Raw genomic sequence first — 17,655 nt, forward strand, 5'->3', positions numbered from 1 at the left:
GCATACCGGGCATGGCCTTATACAGTGCATCCGGAAAGTATTCACACCCCTTCACTTTCCCCACATTTTGTTCTGTTACAACCTTATTCCAAAATGGATTAAATCCTGTTCTTTTCTCATCAATCTACATACAATACCCCATAATGACAAAGCGAAAAAGGTTTTGTAGAAATTTTTGCAAATTTAAAAAAAAAAAAATTGAAATATTGCATGTACATAAGTATTCACACCCTTTATTCAGTACTTGGTTGAGGCACCCTTGGCAGCAATTACAGCCTCAAGTCTTCTTGGGTATGAAGCTACAAGCTTGGCACACCTATATTTGGGGTATTTCTCCCATTCTTCTCTGCAGATCCTCTCGAGATCTGTAAGGTTAGATGGGGAGCGTCGCTGCACAGCTATTTTCAGGTCTTTCCAGAGATGTTCAATGGGGTTCAAGTCTGGGCTCTGGCTGGGCCACTCAAGGACATTCACAGACTTGTCCCGAAGCCACTCCTTCGTTGTCTTGGCTGTGTGCTTAGGGTCGTTGTCGTGTTGAAAGGTAAACCTGCACCCCAGTCTGAGGTCCTGAGCGCTCTGGAGCAGGTTTTCATCAAGGATCTCTCTATACTTTGCTGCATTCATCTTTCCCTCGATCCTGACTAGTCTCCCAGTTCCTGCCGCTGAAAAACATCCCCACAGCATGATGCTGCCACCACCACGCTTCACTGTAGGGATGGTATTAGCAAGGTGATGAGAGGTGCCTGGTTTCCTCCAGACATAACGTTTGGCATTCAGGCCAAAGAGTTCAATCTTGGTTTCATCAGACCAGAGAATCTTGTTTCTCATGGTCTGAGAGTCCTTTAGGTGCTTTCTGGCAAACTCCAAGCAGGCTGTCATGTGCCTTTTACTGAGCAGAGGCTTCCGTCTGGCCACTCTACCATAAAGGCCTGATTGGTGGAGTGCTGCAGAGATGGTTGTCCTTCTGGAAGGTTCTCCCATCTCCACAGAGGAATGCTGGAGCTCTGTCAGAGGGACCATCGGGTTCTTGGTCACTTCCCTGACCAAGGCCCTTCTCCCCCGATTGCTCAGTTTGGCTGGGCGGCCAGCTCTAGGAAGAGCCCTGGTGGATCCAAACTTCTTCCATTTACAAATGATGGAGACCACTGTGCTCTTCAGGACCTTCAAAGCTGTAGAATTTTTTTTGTACCCTTCCCCAGATCTGTGCCTCGATACAATCCTGTCTCGGAGGTCCACAGACAATTCCTTTGACTTCATGGCTTGGTTTCTGCTCTGACATGCACTGTCAACAGTGGGACCTTATATAGACAGGTGTGTACCTTTCCGAATCAAGTCCAATCAATTGAATTTACTACAGGTGGACTCCAATCAAGATGTAGAAACATCTCAAGGATGGTCAGTGGGAACAGGATGAACCTGAGCTCAATTTTGAGTGTCATAGCAAAGGGTGTGAATACTTATGTACATGCAATATTTCAGTTTTTTATTTTTAATAAATTTGCAAAAATTTCTACAAAACATTTTTCACTTTGTCATTATGGGGTATTGTGTGTAGACTGATGAGAAAAAAAGGAATTTAATCCATTTTGGAATAAGGCTGTAACATAACAAAATGTGGGGAAAGTGAAGGGGTGTGAATACTTTCCGGATGCACTGTATCTGGACGATATAGCCGTACACCGGACCACCACTGAAATCCATGACGAGCGACTCAACAGGGTCTTTGCAGCCCTACCCAAGCACAACCTAACTCTCAATGCTGAAAAATGTGTCCTCTCTGTGCCAGCCATTGAGTTTGTGGGGTTCCAGCTGTCAGCAAGTGGCATAACCCCACCCCAGTCCAATGGTGATGTCATTCAGGCCATCCCGAGCCCAGCTCAGCTGCCCAGGTCACCTCCTTCCTGGGTATTACAGGATACTACCTGAAGTTCCTCCCTCAGTACTCTGCCACCACAGCCCTGCCTGCACCAGCTGCTGCGTAAGGACAAGCCTTGGGTGTGGTTTCGGGCATGCAGTGACACTGTGCATGATCTCAAAACGCAACTGACTTCACCAGCAGTGCTGGCTGACTTTGACATCTCCAGCCTCACCCTCATGACCTGTGATGTGTTGGCCACAGCGATAGAGGCTGTGCTGCTGCAGAACCAGAACGGCGTGGAGAAGCCCGTCACCTTTGCCTCCCGTGCCCTTAACCAGACCGAGCAGCGGTACTCTGTGGTTGAGCGTGAGGCATTAGCCTGCATCGTGGCCTGTGAAAGGTGGCACCTGTATCTCTTTGGCCCCTCCTTTACCCTCAGGACGGATCATCAGGCACTGACAGCGCTGCTGTCCACATCTGGAACAGGCCACAGACCCCTGAGGTTACACTGGTGGTCTGATCACCTCCGTCAGTACAACTTTAGCCTGCAGTTCACCCCAGACAGAAACAATGTTGTGGCTGACCTGCTCTCTCGCTCCGTCTCCACTCCAGCCCTACACACAGACACTGACTGTGTGGAACAGGACATTATTCAAATGCTACACACACCCCTCCAGGCCACTGTCTCTCTGCAGGAGCTGAAGGAAGCCTCCGAACAGGACCCTGTCCTCTCTCAGCTCTGCGCCTACATCCAGAATGGCTAGCCTCACAAGGTCCCAGAGAAGCTGACTGCGTTCTCCCGAGTCAAATAGGAGCTCTCCTGCTGGAACGACACCTGCGTGGCATGTGGGCTTTGCATAGTGGTCCCAGGTGCTCTGCGTGTGCATGTGTGACCATGGCGCATGAGGGCCACCCGGGCATTGTGAAGCTAAAACAGCGCTGGCAGGACCTGGTGTGGTGGCTGGGGATAGACGGAGACATTGAGGCCCTGGTCAAGGACTGCTCTGCCTGCCTCATGAGTGGCAAGACTGGCTACCAGGCTCCCCCACCCCTGCAACCTCTTGCCTGGCCCTCTCAGCCCTGGGAACACCTGCATCTGGACATCTGCGGAGAAATCCATGGGGTTCCCCGCCACCAGTGCTTCTTGGTGGTTGCCTATGACCTACACTCAAAATGGCCTGAGCCCACCACTACTGGCTTTGTGACCTCACAGGTCATCATTGACTTCCTGGACTCTTCTCTTCTATCGCTGGGGCCTCCCAAAGACCATCACCACCGACAACGGTCCTCAACTGGTCTCTACAGAGTTCACTGCTTACCTTGAAAGCAAGGGTATCTGTCATGTACGCATTGCGTATTATCACCCCCAGGCCAACGGCAGCATTAAACGCTTTCACCAGTCACTGAAAAACTGCCTCAGAGCACACCTGGCCCAAGGGTGCTCCTTCACGCATGCCATCCGTCACACTCTGAACTACAGGGCCACACAGCACTCGACTGCGAGCGTCTCCCCAGCCTCTCTCATGCTGGGTCGGGAGCTAAACATGCCCCTCGACAGGCTCCGCCCATCTACACCCCAGGCACCTCCCTCTGGGTTCAGAGCCTCAGTCACCCGTCAGCAGGGGCGGATGAAGCAACGATTTCACCAGTCAAAACGAGCCAGGGTGCCAGACATCAACGCCTCAGACTAGGTCAGGGTCCGTAGGCCCCACAGGGACAATAAAATGGCCTCATACTGGTCCTCTCCTCTCCAAGTCACCCGTCAGCTGGGCCCAGTCACCTAGCTCCTCAACGACGGCACTCGGTGGCACTCCAGCTGCCTTCAGAAGGTGCCAGCTCTGCCACACACAGCTGGTGACATACCCCAAACTATAGCCTCATAATGGCAGGACACCCCTACACAGGCCCCAGACATTCCTGGGCCTCAGCTGCCCCTGCCTTCTGTCTCCTCACCTCGGCCTGCTCAGCCTCAGCCTCATGCCTCCCTATGACCTGTTCGCACACGTTCACACCCTGGCCACCTAGAGGACTTTGTGTCAACTTTTCATGTTTGAAACCCTGCTGGGGGGGAATGTTATGTCTGCACACTGGGTCACCAGTGCTGCATTCAGGTTAGCACTGTTCTACTGTGCTGCAATCGTTATATGATGCCTTTATGGCTGTTCTTGAATTGATTGGTTGAGTCTGCTGTAAGGGTTTTTGAAACGCAGAGTAAACGAACGTTGTGTTGATGCTGATACTGTGTCATGGTGTGATCCTTCAAACATGATAATATTAGTAAAGGCCATGTCACTATATGAGCTACAGTGACATGGCCTTTACCAGTATACTTCACAAGAAACACCACCCAGGAAAAATTACAGCTGCTGCACAGCAGGGAGCCAGGGCTGGGCATTTTGAAGAGGAAGGAGGAGGACAGGGAGGAAGATGTAATAAGAGGAGAAAGACAAATGAGAAATACAAGAGGGTCCATCAGCAACAAAGACATGCTTGTAATTCATTTTTACAAAGCTTGATTGCTCCTTAAGTGAGAAACTGATGTTTAAAGATGCTCTAGTTCCACTGACTGCAACAGTTTACATGAGGACAGAATTCAAAATACTGTCCAAAATTTCACTTTTGAGATACACTTCTGAAATTTACCACACTGCATCTACCATGACATCACAATTTTGACATTTATTTTCATGAACATTACAGATTTATTTAGCCAGGATTTGCAGTAGCTGTTTACAGGAAAATATTTCGATACACTGTGGGCTCAATTTTTGATAATTCCAAAATCTGGCTGGAAGGTTTGTAGAGGACAGTGTGAAGATGCAGTGTAGCAAGTTTGGTGTCAGTTGAGCAGGAAATGTGGGGGGAGACAGGGCTGGAAATTAACTTTTCTCCCCCAGCGTCCCGCAACTGTCCTGAATTCTAATTCTAAGCAGTGGTTCGGCCCTGGAGTCGCCTTGTCACGGAAGTGGCGAGGCGTCTCCTTCCAGACTGCAGGCTGGAGAGATGCAGTTGGTGAACGCATGCAGTACGAGGGTGGGTGTTTGAACTAGAATAGGGATCGATTGGCTACTAGATTGGGAGAAAAAAAACAACAAAAAAAACAGTGCAATTATTATTTAGACAATTTCAAACATCGCACATTAGATGACATGTAAGAGAACACATATTGACAATTACCAATACGATGCAGCTAAATTAGCAGCTTTCTGGCACAGGTATTATGACACATTATGAACACTGTGAAAGTGTTATTAACGCTTTTACAGTGTTCAGTTTTCGTGGCCATTTATACACAGAACCAAATGTTACTTACCTCGCTCGGCTTATCAAGGGTGCAACATGCAGGGGAAATACAGACTCGGCTTCCCTCAGGTCTCGTGCTGCTAGCTTGATGGAGACGCCTTCTCTGAGCTACAAATAGCACTAAGATGCAACGAAACGTAACACTGCGTAAGTTTCAAAAGGTTACTACGAATGTAAAGATATGAGCTAATGTTAATGAGCAACTAGCATCACATTTCTACATCACATCATGTTAGCGTACATGCTACACAGACGTTTTGTGGATTGTTGGATTCCGCCACCAACGTCAGCCATAACCAGCCTTGCACATTAGCTGGACAACTGCAATGAACTGCACCCAAACTAAACGTTTGCGCGGCAAGTGACACCCAATGAAATAATAGCCGATATAGTCTGCCTCATAGACATATAAAGAGTAGACGCCGCATCGACCGCTACTGCCTATTGGCGCTGACGAGCCGTGGGGCCGCCATCTTGGACTGGTCACCCGCTCTACTCAGTGTAATGTGTTTGGCAGGCGCAATGAACTGTCAGCGCAGTTAACCAACCATAACTCACTGAATACCAAACTGATTTCCACGCCTTTTTTGTTGCTGAAAACGTCATACATGTAGCTATGATACAGGACACATGGTTTGACGTATTTTAATATTCATAGTTGGCTTAACAGTAATAGAATATTCTGATATATGATACATGTGATGTATGATAGGTAGCTACCGTATTGTTCTGAATATAAGACGGGGTTTTTACCCTGGAAATACGTATGAAAAAGTGGGGGTCGTCTTACATTCGAGGTCTAGACTTTTGAATGTCAATATACATTCTCACTCAGTCAGATTTGTTTCAAGACCGTTCTAAAATTAGACCACTTCAATGGTTAATGCAGTTATTGAAATGTTTAAATGGTTATTTTTTCACTATGAGATAGATAGTCTCAATAGACCACAGTTTATTTTCATTTGTATGCTATTTAAATACCATAAGTCATTCATTTACAAATGTATTTACTTTTTTTATTTAAATGTGACAATTTCATCTAAAATATATTGAAAACAATTTTATTTAAAAGCTGTTAAACAGACTACCTTGTTTTATTCAATGTGTTTTTATTATCATTATTTTCAAATATAATGTTTTTCTTTATAAAACCAATATTTGCTCTTCAAAAAGTATTTTTCCAAAAATGGGTCCTGAAAAAGGGGGGGTCGTCTTATAATCAGGGTCGTCTTATATTCGGAACAATGCGGTATTTAGCAAAACATTCACTATAAAAATAAATAAATAAATAAACAGTGGGGAAAATAAATATTTGACCCCTTGCTGATTTTGTAGGTTTGCCCACTTACAAAGAATGCAACAGTCTATAATTTTAATCATATGTACATTTTAACAGTGAGAGACGGAATCCAAAAGAAAATTCCAGAAAATCACATCATATGAATTTATAAAAATTAATAACCACCTGATTTAGAAAAATAAGTATCTGATCCCCCACCAAACAGCAAGTATTCTGGCTCCCACAAACCAGTTAGTTTTTCTTTAAGATGCACCCCCAATCCCAACTAATTACCCACATAAAATACACCTGCATCACCTTGTTACCTGTATAAAAGACAACTGTCCACACCCAATCAATCAGATTTCAACATCTCCACCATGGGCAAGACCAAAGAGCTGTCTAAGGACACCAGGGACAAGAGTGCAGACCTGCACAAGGCTGGGATGGGCTACAAGAGAATTGGAAAGCATCTTTGAGAGAAAGTAACAACTGTCGGTGCAGTTATCAGGAAATGGAAGGAACACCACACCACCGCCAACCTCCATCCTCGGTCTGGGGCTCCACGCAAGACCTCGCCTCGTGGGGTGTCTCTGATCATGCGAACGGTGAGGAATCATCCCAGAACCACAAGGGGGGGAACTGGTTAATGACCTGAAGGCAGCTGGGACCACAGTTACAAAGCAAACGGTTAGTAACACACTACGCCGTCATGGATTAAAATCCTGCAGTGCACGCAGGGTCCCACTGCTAAAGAAGGCACATGTACAGGCCCGTCTGAAGTTCGCCAATGAACACTTGGACGACTCAGAAGAGGCCTGGAAGAAGGTGATGTGGTCGGATGAGACCAAAATAGAACTTTTCGGGCTCAACTCAACTCGCCGTGTTTGGAGGGTGAAGAACATGGAGTACAACCCAAAGAACACCATCCCCACCGTCAAGCATGGGGGTGGCAACATCATTCTTTGGGGCTGCTAATCAACCAAGGGGACAGGACAACTCCATCGCATCGAGGGGAGGATGGACGGGGCCATGTACCGTGGAATTCTGGACCAACACCTCCTTCCCTCAGTGAGAGCGCTGAAGATGGGTCGTGAATGGGGGTTCCAACACGACAACGACCCAAAGCACACCACCAAAGCAACCAAAGAGTGGCTGAAGAAGAAGCATATCAAGGTTCTGGAATGGCCTAGCCAGTCTCCAGACCTGAATCCAATCGAAAATCTTTCGATTGGATCAAAATTCGGGTCAAAATTCTGGTTGCCAGGCGACAGCCTCCAAACCTGAACGATTTGGAGGCTGTCTGCAGGGAGGAGTGGGCCAACATCCCTGCCGAAATGTGCACAAACCTTGTCAGAAACTATAAAAACCGTTTGACATCTGTGCTGGCCAATAATGGCTTTTCTACTAAATATTAACAATGTTCGTCCAGGGGTTCAAATATTTATTTTGGACCAAAAATATGCAAATAAATTCATAAAATTCATACAATGTTTTATTCCACTTTTTTTGGTCATATTCTGTCTCTCACTGTTAAAGTGAACCTACGCTTAAAATTATAGACTGTTGCACTCTTTGTAAGTGGGCAAACTTACAAAATCAGCAGGGGCTCAAATAATTATTTTCCCCACTGTATATATATATATATATATATACACACACACGCTAAAATATGATAGAGAGGCAGAAGCAGATAGTGGCAGTAAAGTCAGCTATTTTAATAAGTTGAAGAAACAATATATGATTAGGCTATATAAATACATAAACATATTATATATCTACAGTATATATAACAACAATATATGTTATATATCAGAGAAAATGAAAATATATATAAATCCCCGCCCAAAACCATATTTACACATGTACAAAGTTGCTTACATAGGTGACCAGTACATTACACACAATGGACAAACGTAAACACTGACAACACAAAATATTTACATGTGAGGGTAGGAAGTATACAGTGTGTGTGTGTGTGTGTGTGTATATAATAAAGTGGTACAATACTGTAATAATATCGTAATTATATCCAAGACTATGATGTAATAATAAAAAATAAATACAGATATACATATATATTTTAAAGAGAGATGAATATATAAACAATGTAGCATAACAATGTAGGGGAAAAAAATAAAAGTTACTAATTAAAGTTTGACATGAAACCCCTAAAACCCTTGAAAGAGAACTGTTTTGCCATGAAGTCTACTTGAAGATCTGAAATTTTATGAGCAAAAATTAATAAGTCCCCTTCAGATAACAACTAAGGAGTTTAATAAAGAGTGTAAGAATAACATGTACATGAATTTCAAAGCGCTAACTTCGTCTTACCTGAGTAGAATTCAAGCCTCTCGTTGAGCTCTTCATTAATGAGGTTCTTTTCTCTCAAATCCCCCAAAAGACTTTTCACTGTGGTCTTTGCCCTCTTTTCTCTGGCCATGGCATTCTTCTTCTCTCGCTCCAGACTTTCCACGGCTTCATTAAGTCTGGTCTTCAGAGCAGTAGAAGAAGCAGGAAAGGCATAGGCATGATCCTAGTAGAAAGAGGGATGAACATAGTTTGAGTGATGTTTCACTTCACACATATCACTTTGACACCACTAGTGTATGGCCCACATTCTTTCTTATAGTCATCACCTGTCAAAGCCAATGCCAGCACCGTGTGTGTGTGTTTCTTTGTGTGTGTGTGTGTGTGAGGAATGCATGTTCAACATGTCTTTAATTGTGTGTATGGGTTAATTTGAGAGTGTGTTTAATATGAGTGGCAGCAAACAAGTGAGATTTGAATATGTCCAGGACCATTATGATATGATGTTTAAAGTAGAAACTCGCATCATTAGGCTGCAGGTTCTGGGGCATCCTGAGAGGCCACGGACAGGCTCTCTTCAGCTCTTCTGGAGGTAGACGTAGTCCTTTCCCTTTCCGGCTAAAATGAAGAAGTATAATACTTGGAAAGAATATATATATACACTACCGTTCAAAAGTTTGGGATCACATTGAAATGTCCATATTTTTGAAGGAAAAGCACTGTACTTTTCAATGAAGATAACTTTAAACTAGTCTTAACTTTAAAGAAATACACTCTATACATTGCTAATGTGGTAAATGACTATTCTAGCTGCAAATGTCTGGTTTTTGATGCAATATCTACATAGGTGTATAGAGGCCCATTTCAAGCAACTATCACTCCAGTGTTCTAATGGTACAATGTGTTTGCTCATTGGCTCAGAAGGCTAATTGATGATTAGAAAACCCTTGTGCAATCATGTTCACACATCTGAAAACAGTTTAGCTCGTTACAGAAGCTACAAAACTGACCTTCCTTTGAGCAGATTGAGTTTCTGGAGCATCACATTTGTGGGGTCAATTAAACGCTCAAAATGGCCAGAAAAAGAGAACTTTCATCTGAAACTCGACAGTCTATTCTTGTTCTTAGAAATGAAGGCTATTCCATGCGAGAAATTGCTAAGAAATTGAAGATTTCCTACACCGGTGTGTACTACTCCCTTCAGAGGACAGCACAAACAGGCTCTAACCAGAGTGGAAAAAGAAGTGGGAGGCCGCGTTGCACAACTGAGCAAGAAGATAAGTACATTAGAGTCTCTAGTTTGAGAAACAGACGCCTCACAGGTCCCCAACTGGCATCTTCATTAAATAGTACCCGCAAAACACCAGTGTCAACATCTACAGTGAAGAGGCGGCTGCGGGATTCTGGGCTTCAGGGCAGAGTGGCAAAGAAAAAGCCATATCTGAGACTGACCAATAAAAGAAAAAGATTAAGATGGGCAAAAGAACACAGACATTGGACAGAGGAAGACTGGAAAAAAGTGTTGTGGACGGATGAATCCAAGTTTGAGGTGTTTGGATCACAAAGAACGTTTGTGAGACGCAGAACAAATGAAAAGATGCTGGAAGAATGCCTGACGCCATCTGTTAAGCATGGTGGAGGTAATGTGATGGTCTGGGGTTGCGTTGGTGCTGGTAAGGTGGGAGATTTGTACAGGGTAAAAGGGATTCTGAATAAGGAAGGCTATCACTCCATTTTGCAACGCCATGCCATACCCAGTGGACAGCGCTTGATTGGAGCCAATTTCATCCTACAACAGGACAATGACCCTAAACACACCTCCAAATTGTGCAAGAACTATTTAGAGCAGAAGCAGGCAGCTGGTATTCTATCGGTAATGGAGTGGCCAGCGCAGTCACCAGATCTGAACCCCATTGAGCTGTTGTGGGAGCAGCTTGACCGTATGGTACGCAAGAAGTGCCCATCCAACCAATCCAACTTGTGGGAGCTGCTTCTGGAAGCGTGGGGTGCAATTTCTCCAGATTACCTCAACAAATTAACAGCTAGAATGCCAAAGGTCTGCAATGCTGTAATTGCTGCAAATGGAGGATTCTTTGACGAAAGCAAAGTTTGATGTAAAAAAAATCTTATTTCAAATACAAATCATTATTTCTAACCTTGTCAATGTCTTGACTCTATTTTCTATTCATTTCACAACATATGGTGGTGAATAAGTGTGACTTTTCATGGAAAACACAAAATTGTTTGGGTGATCCCAAACTTTTGAACGGTAGTGTATATATATATATATATACAGGGATGAATATCTCACCCAGCCCTGTAATTGATAATAGAATATTTACATTTATTAATGCTAATAGTCTTATGATGATACATCTACTCTTTGGAGGTGAACCGGGAAGCTGAAGACGGATGGAATAACTACATGTCGGAGTCGGACAATCTGACCTGTCCTATCAAAATCGCTCTGCTTAAAATGCTCACAGCAGAGCACGGAGGAATCCCTTGCAGTGAATCCTTCCCTCCTCAAAGACACTTCCCACTTCTTCCTCAAAACATTGTCTTTGGGAAACCTTCAAAATGAAAACGGGAGATTTGAGAGAGTCTACACAAAAACATTTTACAAAGGAGGTCACGCTTATTTTTTTCCTTCAAATTTCATAGAACCTTTCTTCAACAAAACTCCTATTTTGATGCATATTTGTTGACAATGAACCAAAGCTGGTGAACTTGTGAATACGGTAGGTTTGTTTGCAAACTACTCTACAGTCAGATGTTCTGTATTTTTAAATAAGTGAGGTGGGTATGAGACATGAGAGGTAGGAGAACCGGGCCGAAAGTACCACTTTTTACTTTTTCCGAGTTTACTCCAGTATGGTGACAGTAATAGATGCCATATCTTATCAGAAACCACATACATGTGTCCCCTTTCAGAAGCAACTTTCCATATGTTTCTCAGTTAAATGATCTGGACATAAACAGACGGAGAACACAACTTGCGCGATGGTACTTTCGCACCTCCCTTGCGGGACCAAAGTAGCACTGCTGCGGTGCGAAAGTACTGGCTGTCATAAAGCGTAAGATGCATCGTATAATTATGGTTTTGTATTCTGATCACGTTTATCTTTATCAACCAATCTTGCAGACCCAATTTAACATCTGTGCCAATTCATCCAGGCAATATTTTGAGTTTCATAGACTAATAAATATTCTTAGCGTCAATTTATCAATGTTGTGTAACGCAATTTTGATACAAGCCTCATATTTTTTTCAACATTTTCACAAAAACGTCAGTGATAGAGGTTGGTTGTTATATTTGAATCAGCCATTCGCGCTTTTGTTCATTTCTTTTAATTCACCAATTGCTTTTGCGCTAACCTTCACGCGCACACCGCCATCACGTGGAGCTAATCGGTCTTTGTCGACATTTGGAGAATTGCAGTTTGTGTGAAGGCGTAAGCAAGGTAAGTCCTCAAATAATTAAAAACAATTGGCTATGTAGGCTTAAAAGAATGACCTTAACTGTACTATTCTGTAAGTAAAATACATTAACTTGCAGCTTGCTAGGGAAATCATTTACGTTACTTTCGTCCCTCCCCTCGCTGGTACATTCGACCCTCTCAGGTCACCTCTCCATTTAGCCTGGCTAGCATATGAACTGTGGTAGCCAGGCTAGCATATGAACTGTGGTAGCCAGGCTAGCATATGAACTGTGGTAGCCTGTCGATTTAAAACTATTCTGTCATCGAGACAGTAAATGTGCTAACAAAGCAACATAAAGTCATTTACCGGAACTTCTAAGAATGAAACGCAATTCGAAAAAAAACCTCAGATCACGTAATTTTACTTACCGCATGAAAAAACAGCTTTGGCTCTATAACTGTTTTAAATAACTGCGTATCGCGCCAGTGTTTTGGGAGAAGGGAGAGGTCTTATAAACACACACACCGACTTCATTGCGTCACGTCCTGTTTGGTTTCCTTGGAAAAAAGCTCTTTGCTAATTTGGCGGCGTGTTACTTTGGGCGCGGTTCTCCCCTATCTTCCTGTTGTTAGGATGGATGACATGTGAATAATACAGTCTGTGCTGCGCCACCTGTGTAACATTCGCTGGTCAATATAATACCAGTAACGTTCATATTGTTTTATCTGTACAATAGCATTCTTTTGTCAGCTGTAAAGTCAGTGTTATGGAATACGACTTATAAAGTCTCAGTTCATAGCCGGGTGAACACCGGCACTGAGCATAGCCTAGCTAGCTGGCTACGATTTCGCAGTTGGACATAAATACAGTAGGGTAATATTATATTCACAAAATACAACCAATAGTGATGTTCAATCTTACTTGTGAAAAGTAATCCCCCGAGCCCTGTTTTCCACGGTCCGTCGATTGAAGCAGGAATATGCTGAACAGTGTTCTGGCATCTTTCTCAGTCGTGTCGTGTATTCTGCTGCTAGGCAACTCGTAGGATGACCGGTCCAAGATGGCGGCCGTATTTCTCGCGCCCCAACAGCCAATGCGGCGTCTACTCTTTATATGTCTATGGTCTGCCTAGCAACCACGGGCGTAATTTATGGGGGGGGGTCAGGGGGGACATGTCCCCCTCAATATTTAGAAGAGGTGAATTTGTCCCCCCCAAAAAATATATCATGAATGATAATGTTACCTCCCTCGCCACAAAAGGTAAAAACAACAACACAGACAGTCGAAGTACTTAAAATGTCATTCATACTTGTTTTCCAACGATTTCATACACCCCTATGCTTGGACCATACCATTTTAACCTTGCCACTGGGATTGCCGACCTCGTTGCTGTCTCGCAGTTGCTCCTGACAACCAGGAGACCGGAGCATGAATGATGGTGTAAGCAAGTGTAAGTAACGTAGCTAGCCAGCTTGTTTAGCCCAGTACACCATCCTTTCTTACCTTTGGGGTTTCTGAGTTAGATTTTCCTACGTATTTCCGGATGAATTATAGCCTTATCTAGTTTATAACTTGTGTTTGGGGTTATCAGTTCAGACCCCCTCACGAACTAGCTAGCTAGCGCTTGCTAACAGTAGCCCCTAGACGTTTATGTTAGCTTAAATGAACTTGAACTGATAATTTTGGGCACATTCACCAGAATGGAGGAAATTAAATGTGTGATGCTCAAAATGTCCAGGGGGAGGACCCCCTGACCCCCCGCTAAATTTGTCCCCCCCAATGTTCAAGTGAAACTTACTCCTCAGCTAGCAACTACTCCTCTCTTTGCCCCACCGTCACCGCGGCTGTGGCTAGAAGGTGTCCACATTCTGATGAAATGCATATTAACTTCGAAAATCGATTATCACGCACATATTTTCTTTCATCTTGCTTTTAAAATGTAAAATCAATGGAATGTGGACACCTTACAGCCATGACCAAGAACAAAAACAGGCTTCTCTCTCATCGTCCCACGCCAGTCCCAAATGACGACTCTGAGCGTCCCAACTCAGCTTCTTTATGGCCCCGGGATGTCGGGACTCAGTTCATTTTGAGCCCTGGGTGAACAACAGAGTGGCGGACTTCATTATTTCTGCCAGCTCAAAGCATCTGAGCATTTCTGCTCAGTTTGGCCTACATTTTGGTGAACTGTAAAGTGGTTGCACGTACAATTCACTTGTTGTGAATTTGTTTTATGAACGTTCAAAGTTTAAAAATTTTGACATTTTTGAATTATCTAACTGATTCATGACCAAGAACAACACTAACAACATCATATAAAATCTGTAATCCATACGGACCATTAAATAACAACCTACCTGCAAACATGGTCCAGCAGTTGAGGCGTGCTCCTTAGATGTTGCTTCTGCCCCATCATTGCTGTCTTTCTGCATCTATGTATTAAATTTGGTGTATTTATGAAATAAACAGAATTTTAAAAAATGTATAACACAGAGCAGACATAAAGACATAGCAGATGTAAACAAAGAACACAACATAACATGGTCTTTAGGAAGGTTTGCTTGTTTGGCTGAGAAATAAGCTGCTGCATCGATGAAATCATTTCAGGGAGACCTAAAATTACAGTGACTATTAGCAAGTCCTCCTATTGAAATAAGACAGAGTCTATAGCCATGCTAGTGGTGGTGTGATATTCACATATGTCAGTCTAGACTGAAGCGGTGGACTGACTGACAGACAGACAGGCAGACAGGCAGACAGACTGATACTGCCATCCAGAGCTTCAAGCTACCAGCATGGATAAAACACATGTTATTGGTATAATCAACATAGCGTCAGTGATGCTCGAAGCATTCCTCAGAGAAGAATTCTCCCTCTCAAGTTCTGCAGCCCTTTGTGCTGCTGTCCTCAGGGAACCCTCTTCATTTATGTTGCTTTTGTCCTTTTGCTCTTGTGCCTATCACAGAGCACACTCACAGTTAATGCACTAGTCCCTATATGGCTTATTATGGTTAAAAGGCAGCGGTGGGAAGTAAGTACTAAGTACATTTACTCAGGTTTTGTACTTCAATTTGAGGTCCCTGTACTTGAGTATTTCAGTATTTCTTCGTAATTTGAACTTCTAGTCCGCTACAGTACTTTTTACTCCGCAATATTTACAACTTGTGTTACTAGTTACTTTACACATCGATTCAGAAAAATATCCAGAACTAAATAGATATGTACCATGACAAATTAGTCTACTTAGCAATAATTAAAATCAGCCCCACCTTTACCAGCTACAACATTAAAATTGATGCTTACACATGAATGCATCAGTAATTATTCAGAAATGGGTCATTCTGTACAGCAGATCAGTGGTTCTCAACCTTTTCAAGTCGCAACCCCCCAGAATAGTCAGGTTGGTGTTCGTGATCCCTCGCCAAACAGCATGGGGACACACTGATCGCTCACACTCAGACTCTTCCTGACAAGTCTTTGCTCCATGGTGCATCCATGACGGCGAGGGAAACTGGCTATAGCTGCTTGGCTAAGCACAAAAGCACCAACATTAGTTCTTTCTTATGTGTCCAATCAGAACTCATGTGCACGCACACTTTGACTCTCACACAAACACTCATAGACACACACAAACTACACGCTAAGGCAAATTATATCACTGGGACAGACAATGCAATTTAAAACCATTCCCCCGTCTAAAATAAGTTAAGGTTGGACTTTTTTTCTTCTCCACAACCATCTGGCGACCCCTGGAAATGATCTCATGGCCCTCTTGGGGGTCCTGACCTCCAGAAACAATGCAGGAGGTAATGCTACTTTTGGTACTTCAAGAACATAAATTTGAATGCGGGACATTCACTTGGAACAGAGTATTCCTCCACTGTGGTTTTGTGACTTTTACTCAGAGTAGTTCATTCAGCACTGTTATAGTGTGGCTTTGACATGTCAGGTCACTGCACACTGGATTTAGTATTTCTTAAATCACATACACACCTTCTGAAGGCCCTGGCATTTTTCCATCACGTCAGAGGAAGACGAGGAGATTGCTGGCTTTATCTTTTTACTTGGCCTCTCCTGAAAACAGACAATAAAATAAATATCTGAGTGTGTGTGTGTGTGTGTGTGTGTTTGTGTGTGTGTGTGTGTGTGTGTCTTGCAGTATTTGGATATTTTCAAACTATGTGAATAACTCACCTGTAACTGTTCCGTGTCACCCTCAAGATCAAGTAACGGCCTCCTTTTTCCACCCTCGTGCCCTTTCCCATCTGCTTTTCCTGTTCATCCCATCCTTGCCTTCCACCAGCCGCTTCCTCTTCTGAATGACTGCACCTTTGTCAGCGATCAAAAGAATCCAACACATTCAGCCAACAACTTTTACAACCCATACCTGTAGAGTAATCAACATCAATAGTTTCATCAAGTTATTGGTTTCAAGCTAAACTACCGTCACCGCTCTTGCTCCTTTATGCTTCTGCTCCTCTGCTTTCAGGTTATTTAACAGAATGATATTGCAGTCAAGTTGGGGGCCAGCCCGTCACAGCCGGGACATTAACTCGGACTTCCTGTACCGCGGGCGACAGCGTTAACCAGTCGACTAAAGGGTCCGACCCGGTAGCCGAGGGCTAGCAAGCCTATTCAGCCGTGATCCTTACAATGTATTACGAACAAGTGGCCACCTGTCATATCTTGTAAGTGTGACGTACTGCTGTACACTAAACTACCCAACAGTATATAAAGTGTGTCGGGCTGGCTGCTTACACGTTAAGCCGTCAGTAATGGTGCTCTACTGATATGATAAGCTTCTGTAAGTTACATGCAAATAGAACACCGACATGTCTGTGAATGTTCTCATTCATCCAGGTCATGGTTCTCCAGAGGAGTTGAACCAAGTGCAACTGGACTTGGTATATATCCGTGAAGACGTGTCGCCTCTCATCCAAGAGGCTTCCTCAGTTTGTGCCTTTCTGACTAGACTAGTTAGACCAAGACTAGCTAGTCTTGGAGAACACAGACAGCCCTACACCAGTATGTTTACGCACGATACTCCCAGTCCATTTAGCTGACAATAGCTGGTAGCAGGGTGAGTGAAACTAATGTTATATCTGCACAAATAAACGCAGCCTTTTGGTCACATGGCCTAATTAATGACAGTCTGCAATAGCAGCTGTACGCTATGGTTAAGTCCGCCAGCTTACCGCCAGTTGCTAATATTTTAGCAGTCCAAGAAAACTTTTCCCGGTGCTTCGGGGCCACCATACTGCCACTTCATAATCCCCCTCGGTCAAGTTCAGCCGGCCCACTGGTGTGGTTGCTGAATTCCTAAAACGCATACATTTTCAAAGGGAAAGTCTTAACAAATAAAGACTGTTCGCTGTCCAGCATTAGGCACCACCTACACACTTTAAATAAACAGTTAGAGATGCGGGAAGCGCAGGGCAAAGGCTGGGCATGCGCAGAGCAGACTGGCCAGGCTAGTCATGTT

General features: G+C 43.8%; 1 pseudogene; it reads right to left on the minus strand.

The window, feature by feature from the left end:
- Nucleotides 1–3,754: 3,754 nt before the first annotated feature.
- Nucleotides 3,755–13,174, minus strand: LOC130126103 (THAP domain-containing protein 6-like; annotated as a pseudogene).
- Nucleotides 13,175–17,655: the final 4,481 nt, after the last annotated feature.

This window comes from Lampris incognitus, chromosome 16 (assembly GCF_029633865.1).
Source record: "Lampris incognitus isolate fLamInc1 chromosome 16, fLamInc1.hap2, whole genome shotgun sequence".
NCBI classification, from domain to species: Eukaryota; Metazoa; Chordata; class Actinopteri; order Lampriformes; family Lampridae; genus Lampris; species Lampris incognitus.